The sequence below is a fragment of the Urocampus carinirostris genome, unplaced genomic scaffold, assembly GCF_059441175.1.
Source record: "Urocampus carinirostris isolate Australia breed hairy pipefish unplaced genomic scaffold, RoL_Ucar_1.0 HiC_scaffold_80, whole genome shotgun sequence".
Lineage (NCBI taxonomy): Eukaryota > Metazoa > Chordata > Actinopteri > Syngnathiformes > Syngnathidae > Urocampus > Urocampus carinirostris.
In genome coordinates, this window is record NW_028283187.1 from 27,501 (window position 1) to 37,500 (window position 10,000).

General features: G+C 58.2%; 2 non-coding genes across 2 annotated transcripts; both read left to right on the forward strand.

Annotated features, from left to right (window-relative positions):
- Positions 1 to 6,249: 6,249 nt before the first annotated feature.
- LOC148345172 (18S ribosomal RNA) lies at positions 6,250 to 8,236 on the forward strand. The gene has a single exon (XR_015848777.1). It is a non-coding gene; the product is annotated as an 18S ribosomal RNA (ribosomal RNA).
- Positions 8,237 to 9,578: 1,342 nt separating this feature from the next.
- LOC148345173 (5.8S ribosomal RNA) lies at positions 9,579 to 9,732 on the forward strand. Its single transcript, XR_015848783.1, has one exon. It is a non-coding gene; the product is annotated as a 5.8S ribosomal RNA (ribosomal RNA).
- The last annotated feature ends 268 nt before the right edge of the window (positions 9,733 to 10,000 follow it).

Consider the following 10,000-nt stretch of genomic DNA (forward strand, 5'->3'; position numbering starts at 1 on the left):
GATTCCCCAAACACCGGTCCGATAATACGCGCGCATATCCCCAAACACCGGCCCGATAATACGCGCACAATTCCCCAAACACCGGCGCGGATTTCAGCCACTATTGGCGGGCACAAGTCCCCCAACACTAGCCCGGGATTCAGCCACTAGTGGCGGGCACGATTCCCCAAACACCGGTCCGATAATACGCGCGCATATCCCCAAACACCGGCCCGATAATACGCGCACAATTCCCCAAACACCGGCGCGGATTTCAGCCACTATTGGCGGGCACAAGTCCCCCAACACTAGCCCGGGATTCAGCCACTAGTGGCGGGCACGATTCCCCAAACACCGGTCCGATAATACGCGCGCATATCCCCAAACACCGGCCCGATAATACGCGCACAATTCCCCAAACACCGGCCCGGATTTCAGCCACTAGTGGCGGGCACAAGTCCCCCAACACTAGCCAAGTTCTCAGCCACTAGTGGCGGGCACAATTCCCCAAACACCGGCCCGATAATACGCGCACATTTCCCCAAACACCGGCGCGGATTTCAGCCACTATTGGCGGGCACAAGTCCCCCAACACTAGCCCGGGATTCAGCCACTAGTGGCGGGCACGATTCCCCAAACACCGGTCCGATAATACGCGCGCATATCCCCAAACACCGGCCCGATAATACGCGCACAATTCCCCAAACACCGGCGCGGATTTCAGCCACTATTGGCGGGCACAAGTCCCTCAACACTAGCCCGGGATTCAGCCACTAGTGGCGGGCACGATTCCCCAAACACCGGTCCGATAATACGCGCGCATATCCCCAAACACCGGCCCGATAATACGCGCACAATTCCCCAAACACCGGCCCGGATTTCAGCCACTAGTGGCGGGCACAAGTCCCCCAACACTAGCCAAGTTCTCAGCCACTAGTGGCGGGCACAATTCCCCAAACACCGGTCCGATAATACGCGCGCATATCCCCAAACACCGGCCCGATAATACGCGCACAATTCCCCAAACACCGGCGCGGATTTCAGCCACTATTGGCGGGCACAAGTCCCTCAACACTAGCCCGGGATTCAGCCACTAGTGGCGGGCACGATTCCCCAAACACCGGTCCGATAATACGCGCGCATATCCCCAAACACCGGCCCGATAATACGCGCACAATTCCCCAAACACCGGCGCGGATTTCAGCCACTATTGGCGGGCACAAGTCCCTCAACACTAGCCCGGGATTCAGCCACTAGTGGCGGGCACGATTCCCCAAACACCGGTCCGATAATACGCGCGCATATCCCCAAACACCGGCCCGATAATACGCGCACAATTCCCCAAACACCGGCCCAGATTTCAGCCACTAGTGGCGGGCACAAGTCCCCCAACACTAGCCCGGGATTCAGCCACTAGTGGCGGGCACAAGTCCCCAAACACTAGCCAAGTTCTCAGCCACTAGTGGCGGGCACAATTCCCCAAACACCGGTCCGATAATACGCGCGCATATCCCCAAACACCGGCCCGATAATACGCGCACAATTCCCCAAACACCGGCGCGGATTTCAGCCACTATTGGCGGGCACAAGTCCCCCAACACTAGCCCGGGATTCAGCCACTAGTGGCGGGCACAATTCCCCAAACACCGGTCCGATAATACGCGCGCATATCCCCAAACACCGGCCCGATAATATGCGCACAATTCCCCAAACACCGGCCCGGATTTCAGCCACTAGTGGCGGGCACAAGTCCCCAAACACTAGCCAAGTTCTCAGCCACTAGTGGCGGGCACAATTCCCCAAACACCGGCCCGATAATACGCGCGCAAATCCCCAAACACCGGCCCGATAATACGCGCACAATTCCCCAAACACCGGCCCGATAATACGCGCGCAATTCCCCAAACACCGGCCCGATAATACGCGCGCAATTCCCCAAACACCGGCCCGATAATACGCGCACATTTCCCCAAACACCGGCGCGGATTTCAGCCACTATTGGCGGGCACAAGTCCCCCAACACTAGCCCGGGATTCAGCCACTATTGGCGGGCACAAGTCCCCCAACACTAGCCCGGGATTCAGCCACTAGTGGCGGGCACGATTCCCCAAACACCGGCCCGGCGCTGAGTATATGGCCTCCGAAAGGCCCATACATTCAGACGGGTCCATGTATTTTCAGCGACAGCCGCAGTACCGCCAAAATCCATGCAGCGGCGCTGAATTTATGGCCTCCGAAAGGCCCATTCATTCAGACGGGTCCATGTATTTTCAGCGACAGCCGCAGTACCGCCAAAATCCATGCAGAGGCGCTGAGTTTATGGCCTCCGAAAGGCCCATTCATTCAGACGGGTCCATGTATTTTCAGCGACAGCAGCAGTACCGCCAAAATCCATGCAGCGGCGCTGTATTTATGGCCTCCGAAAGGCCCATTCATTACCAACGGGGCTGCAGTAGCATCCCGCGGCCACGCAGGGGCAGATATTGTGAGGGAATTACATGGTAGTGGACGGAGCGCCCATGCATTTCCAATGGGAGTGCAGTACCTCAAAAATCCGCTCCAAGCCACCGAACTTGAGGGCCCGACGTTCCCTCAACACTAGCCCAGTGCAATCGACATTTCGTTCTGTGTACATTGTTACACAGAATGACAATACAAGGGAATTATTATTATTATTATTATAATTATGATGTATTCAGCCACTAGTGGCGGGCACAATACCCCAAACACTGGCCCGGCGCTGGCTGAGTTTATGGCCTCCGAAAGGCCCATACATTCAGACGGGTCCATGTATTTTCAGTTTTCCGTAGCAGGTGTGATTGTTTGTTTAATTAGGTAGTTTGTGTTGGTGACGGTGTTCCTAACTGTGGTGGCTTGTTTGTAGAATGTGGGGCCCTGCGTTTGTGTTATGTTGATTTCTGGTAATTTACTTTTTACTAAGTAGTCTTTCAGGTTTTTGTTTCTTTTAAAGGCTGAGATGATTTTGTAATCTTGGATTATGCTTGTGTTCTGTAGTGTCTGATTTATATTTTGTCCATTCATTCAGACGGGTCCATGTATTTTCAGCGACAGCCGCAGTACCGCCAAAATCCATGCAGCGGCGCTGGATTTATGGCCTCCGAAAGGCCCATTCATTCAGACGGGTCCATGTATTTTCAGCGACAGCCGCAGTACCGCCAAAATCCATGCAGAGGCGCTGAGTTTATGGCCTCCGAAAGGCCCATACATTCAGACGGGTCCATGTATTTTCAGCGACAGCCGCAGTACCGCCAAAATCCATGCAGCGGCGCTGGATTTATAGCCTCCGAAAGGCCCATTCATTCCCAACGGGGCTGCAGTAGCATCCCGCGGCCACGCGGGGGCAGATATTGTGAGGGAATTACATGGTAGTGGACGGAGCGCCCATGCATTTCCAATGGGAGTGCAGTACCTCAAAAATCCGCTCCAAGCCACCGAACTTGAGGGCCCGACGTTCCCTCAACACTAGCCCAGTGCAATCGACATTTCGTTCTGTGTACATTGTTACACAGAATGACAATACAAGGGAATTATTATTATTATTATTATAATTATGATGTATTCAGCCACTAGTGGCGGGCACAATACCCCAAACACTGGCCCGGCGCTGGCTGAGTTTATGGCCTCCGAAAGGCCCATACATTCAGACGGGTCCATGTATTTTCAGTTTTCCGTAGCAGGTGTGATTGTTTGTTTAATTAGGTAGTTTGTGTTGGTGACGGTGTTCCTAACTGTGGTGGCTTGTTTGTAGAATGTGGGGCCCTGCGTTTGTGTTATGTTGATTTCTGGTAATTTACTTTTTACTAAGTAGTCTTTCAGGTTTTTGTTTCTTTTAAAGGCTGAGATGATTTTGTAATCTTGGATTATGCTTGTGTTCTGTAGTGTCTGATTTATATTTTGTCCATTCATTCAGACGGGTCCATGTATTTTCAGCGACAGCCGCAGTACCGCCAAAATCCATGCAGCGGCGCTGAGTTTATGGCCTCCGAAAGGCCCATTCATTCAGACGGGTCCATGTATTTTCAGCGACAGCCGCAGTACCGCCAAAATCCATGCAGCGGCGCTGGGTTTATGGAATCCGAAAGGCCCATTCATTCAGACGGGTCCATGTATTTTCAACGACAGCCGCAGTACCGCCAAAATCCATGCAGCGGCGCTGTATTTATGGCCTCCGAAAGGCCCATTCATTCCCAACGGGGCTGCAGTAGCATCCCGCGGCCACGCAGGGGCAGATATTGTGAGGGAATTACATGGTAGTGGACGGAGCGCCCATGCATTTCCAATGGGAGTGCAGTACCTCAAAAATCCGCTCCAAGCCACCGAACTTGAGGGCCCGACGTTCCCTCAACACTAGCCCAGTGCAATCGACATTTCGTTCTGTGTACATTGTTACACAGAATGACAATACAAGGGAATTATTATTATTATTATTATTATTATGTATTCAGCCACTAGTGACGGGCACAATTCCCCAAACACTGGCCCGGCGCTGAGTTTATGGCCTCCGAAAGGCCCATACATTCAGACGGGTCCATGTATTTTCAGTTTTCCCTAGTAGGTGTGATTGTTTGTTTAATTAGGTAGTTTGTGTTGGTGACGGTGTTCCTAACTGTGGTGGCTTGTTTGTAGAATGTGGGGCCCTGCGTTTGTGTTATGTTGATTTCTGGTAATTTACTTTTTACTAAGTAGTCTTTCAGGTTTTTGTTTCTTTTAAAGGCTGAGATGATTTTGTAATCTTGGATTATGCTTGTGTTCTGTAGTGTCTGATTTATATTTTGTCCATTCATTCAGACGGGTCCATGTATTTTCAGCGACAGCCGCAGTACCGCCAAAATCCATGCAGCGGCGCTGAGTTTATGGCCTCCGAAAGGCCCATTCATTCAGACGGGTCCATGTATTTTCAGCGACAGCCGCAGTACCGCCAAAATCCATGCAGCGGCGCTGGGTTTATGGAATCCGAAAGGCCCATTCATTCAGACGGGTCCATGTATTTTCAACGACAGCCGCAGTACCGCCAAAATCCATGCAGCGGCGCTGTATTTATGGCCTCCGAAAGGCCCATTCATTCCCAACGGGGCAGCAGTAGCATCGCGCGGCCACGCGGGGGCAGATATTGTGAGGGAATTACATTGTAGTGGACGGAGCGCCCATGTATTCCTATGGGCAATGCATTTCCAATGGGAGTGCAGTACCTCAAAAATCCGCTAGAGGGCCCCAAACTTGAGGGCCCGGCGTTCCCTCAAGTGCCGATTTTATACCCCCTTCTCCAGCCGACAGCCAGAATTATATTAGGGACTCGCAATTTTGAGAGGTGAGCACCAGGGCTAATCAGCGGCCACCCGTGACCATTGAGTCCGACAGAGCAGAGGCTAGGGGCGGCCTCGCATCTCGCAATTACCGAGGGAAGATGCCGGTTCTCGAAAAATTTCTAAGTTTTTCAAATTTTAAAGTATTGAAGTATTTAGGGCGCTTCCCGCGGCCCTGGCTTTTGCATGTACCCCTCTAAGCTCCGGTTCTCGAAAAATGTCTAAGTTTTTCAAACTTTAAAGTATTGAAGCCGGACTTCCGCGGAGGCTGACAGGGGGCCTCCATCGAAGCACCCTTCACCCCCGGGTGAGCCGGCGTCGGCCCACGGGCCTGCCGGTTCCCCAACTGAGCGATTGGCACACGAGACCCGCCTCGGAGGGCCCACGTCGGCCGGCGCAAGCCGGTGTTCGGGCGTGCGGCTCCTCCGGCTTTGCGGGTCAAGCTCCAGCGCCGAGGATACTAGGCAAACGTTGGGCCCCCCCGAGCCGAGTGGATACCCGCCTCAGAAAGAGCTGGGGCGGTACGTACGGACGGCCTCACTAAGAGGGAACGGAAGCTACTAAAGCACACGTATAACTGTCCGATGTGCGAACGAAAGTGAGGCCGGACGAATCCGATACGAGTTACGAGTGAGGCGGGATCCACGGCTGGCACTCGCGGGGCCCTCTTGCGAAACCATGCCTCGGCGTGAACCTTTTGGCGGCAGAACCAAGACGAACCGAGGTCGAGCTTCCGTCTCGAGCCACACCCAGACGTCCGACCGTCGCGGAGCCCGACGCCACGCGTGCTAGGGCTCCGCGCGAAACATCGTTTCACGACACCCGCTCGTCAGCCCGTCCGAACGTATACGAGTGTCGCGCGGCCCCCCGGGCCCGGCTGTAGCCACAGCCTCGTCCCGGACCAGGGCCGCACCGCCACCAGCAGCGCCCCCCCGGCGGCAGACGCACTCTGGTTGATCCTGCCAGTAGCATATGCTTGTTTTCAAGATTAAGCCATGCATGTCTAAGTACGAATGGCCAGTACAGTGAAACTGCGAACGGCTCATTAAATCAGTTATGGTTCCTTTGATCGCTCCACCGTTACTTGGATAACTGTGGCAAATCCAGAGCTAATACATGCAAACGAGCGCCGACTCGCGGGCGGGGCTCCGGCCTCGCCCCGGGGACGCGTGCATTTATCAGACACAAAAACCCACGCGGTGTCCGGCGGGCGGGGGCTCAGCCGTCGCGCGCGTCCCCCGCGTCCGGCCTCCGCCTCTCCGGGCGGGGGCGTAAGCGGCGCGGGCGGCTCCGCGCGCGCCGGTCCTCGTTCCGCCGGCCCGGCCCCCCCTTTGTGTTGACTCAGGATAACCTCGTGCCGATCGCTCGCCCACCCGAGGCGGCGACGACTCATTCGAATGTCTGCCCTATCAACTTTCGATGGTAGACTCTGCGCCTACCATGGTGACCACGGGTAACGGGGAATCAGGGTTCGATTCCGGAGAGGGAGCATGAGAAACGGCTACCACATCCAAGGAAGGCAGCAGGCGCGCAAATTACCCACTCCCGACACGGGGAGGTAGTGACGAAAAATAACAATACGGGACTCGTTCGAGTCTCCGTAATTGGAATGAGCCGAACACAAACCCATCGGCCAGCATCCATTGGAGGGCAAGTCTGGTGCCAGCAGCCGCGGTAATTCCAGCTCCAATAGCGTATTTTAAAGTTGCTGCAGTTAAAAAGCTCCTAGTTGGACCCCGGGACGCGAGCTGACGGTCCGCCGCGAGGCGTGCATCCGTCTGTCCCAGCCCCTGCCTCTCGGCAAAAGCCCCCGTGATGCCCTTCGCTGGGTGTCACTCGCGGGGCCCGAAGCGTTTACTTTGAGGAAATTAGAGTGTTCAAAGCAGGCCACACGGCCGCCCCTGCATATCGCAGCTGGGAATAATGGAATAGGACTCCGGTTCTATTTTGTGGGTTGTCATGAACTGGGGCCATGATTAAGAGGGACGGCCGGGGGCATTCGTACTGCGCCGCTAGAGGTGAAATTCTTGGACCGGCGCAAGACGGACGAGAGCGAAAGCATTTGCCAAGAATGTTTTCATTAATCAAGAACGAAAGTCGGAGGTTCGAAGACGATCAGATACCGTCCTAGTTCCGACCATAAACGATGCCGACTCGCGATCCGGCGGCGTTATTCCCATGACCCGCCGAGCAGCACCCGGGAAACCGACCAAGTGTCTGGGTTCCGGGGGGAGTATTGTTGCAAAGCTGAAACTTAAAGGAATTGACGGAAGGGCACCACCAGGAGTGGAGCATGCGGCTTAATTTGACTCAACACGGGAAACCTCACCCGGCCCGGACACGGAAAGGATTGACAGATTGAAGGCTCTTTCTCGATACCGTGGGTGGTGGTGCATGGCCGTTCGTAGTTGGTGGAGCGATTTGTCTGGTTAATTCCGATAACGAACGAGACTCAAACATACTAAATAGTACCGCGGCCCCCCGCGCGGTCGGCGGCAGAAAACTTCTTAGAGGGACAAGTGGCTCTCAGCCACACGAGAATGAGCAATAACAGGTCTGTGATGCCCTTAGATGTCCGGGGCTGCACGCGCGCCACACTGAGCGTATAAGCGCGTCGTCTATCCCCGCGCCGGCAGGCGCGGGTAATCCTATGAACCCCGCTCGTGACAGGGCCTGGGGATTGCAATTATTTCCCACCAACGAGGAATTCCCAGTAAGCGCGGGTCATTAGCCTGCGTTGATTAAGTCCCTGCCCTTTGTACACACCGCCCGTCGCTACTACCGATCGGATGGCTTAGTGAGGTCCTCGGATAGTCCCCGCCGGGGCCGGCCCCGGCTCCGGCGGTGTGCCAGAAGACGGTCGAACTTGACTATCTAGAGGAAGTAAAAGTCGTAACAAGGTTTCTGTAGGTGAACCTGCAGAAGGATCATTAACGTACGAGCGGCAGCAGATCCGCCTCGGTACACCCCCGACGAGCCAGACGCCGAGGGCGGCGGGTCGTCGCAGGCGGAGGAAGAGGGTAGACCGGGACGGGACGGGACGGGGGGCGCGGCGCGGGTCACTCCCGGGCCGCGCGTCGGAGCGAGTTCGGCGGGCGCCACGCGGCGCGGCGCGAGGCGAGAAAAGGCGGCGGGCGATGTCGCGCTACCTCCGTGCGAGCGGGGTAGCGCGCTCGTCCGACGACCCCAGTAGCGCGGCGCGGCGCGACGACAGGCGACCGCCAGCGACGGGCGAAAGGCGGCGGCCGTGCGCGGGACCCCCGTAACCGGGGAATCCCCCTATGCCGACGACCCTAGCTCGGCGCGGTTCTCGCGCTTCCGGCGCGCGCTTCCGGGGCGGCACTCGCCTCGACGACCTCCCGTCCTTTAAAGGTAACGGTTCGGGCCGGCGCCCCGGCGTCCGTCCGCCCGTCGGTGTCGCGTGTCCGTGCGGCGCGGGGCTGCTCTCGGCGAGGGTCGCCGAGCAAGCGGATCCCCGCACGGATCACAACGGCCGTATGGCGGCGGCGTCGGGACGCCCGCCCGAGACGAAGGTTCAGGGCGACGAAACGGTGCTCCCACCGGCTACCTTTTTCCCCGGCCAAACGCGTCCGTCGGCCGGAGCCCTCGAGGGGCCGCGTAGCGCGCGCGTGGGCCGGCCCCCGGACACCGGAGTCCCTCCCGGGGCTCCGGACACCGGGGGTTCGGTTCCGCGCGGTCCGCCGCGGTCTCCTCTGTCCATCCATAGTCCGGGCAGGCCGCGGCCGGGTCGGGGGCCAGTCCCCCCTCGGTGTCAGCGCGGTCGCGCCGCCCTTGTAAACCAAACCCACTCGCTGACGGGTAGCAACACCCAAAGCGTCGCTTCGCGGCGCGGCGGGGCTTCCAAGTCGGATGGCCTTCCGGGGTCCGGGTAGGAGACGCCGGGGGCCGGCCTCAGCGCCGAGCCCCCGACCTACCCGGCGAGTCCGGTCGCCGAGTCGTGTCAGGCCCGAGCGGGAGACGCCGGGCGCCGGCCTCAGCGCCGAGCGCCCGACCTACCCGGGCCGACGCACGTCTCGGGCGCCGTCGCGGCCCCGAGCGGGAGACGCCGGGCGCCGGCCTCAGCGCCGCGCGCCCGACCCGCTCGGCTCGTCGCGGCGTCGCGCGTATCGCGCCCGTCGGTAACCGCGCCGCGGGTTAGGGGCTCGCTCGCGGGAGCGACCGAACGGCACCCGCGGCGCGTTCGTCTCCGGTACAAACCCTGTCGTGAATTTGTCTCCGATCGTCCCGGGCGGACGTAAAAGGGCCCAAACGTACGACTCTTAGCGGTGGATCACTCGGCTCGTGCGTCGATGAAGAACGCAGCTAGCTGCGAGAACTAATGTGATTTGCAGGACACATTGATCATCGACACTTTGAACGCACATTGCGGCCCCGGTTTTACCCCGGGGCCACGCCTGTCTGAGCGGCGCTTTCCAATCGATCGGACGCGGGCCGGGCCCTCCGCGACATTCCGCCGGTCCGTCCGGCGGGTGGCGCGAGAACCCGGTCCGCGCGGGCGAGGCTCGGGCCCTCCGCGACATTCCGCCGGTCCGCCCGGCGGGTGGCGCGCGACCCGTGTCCCCGCCCACTCCGCGGCTGGGGTTTCGCAGGGACCCCCGTCCCTTCGTACCCTCAAATACAGACTCGGGCGGCGCTCCGTGTCCGTCCGCCCGTCGGTGTCGCGCGTCCGCGCGTCC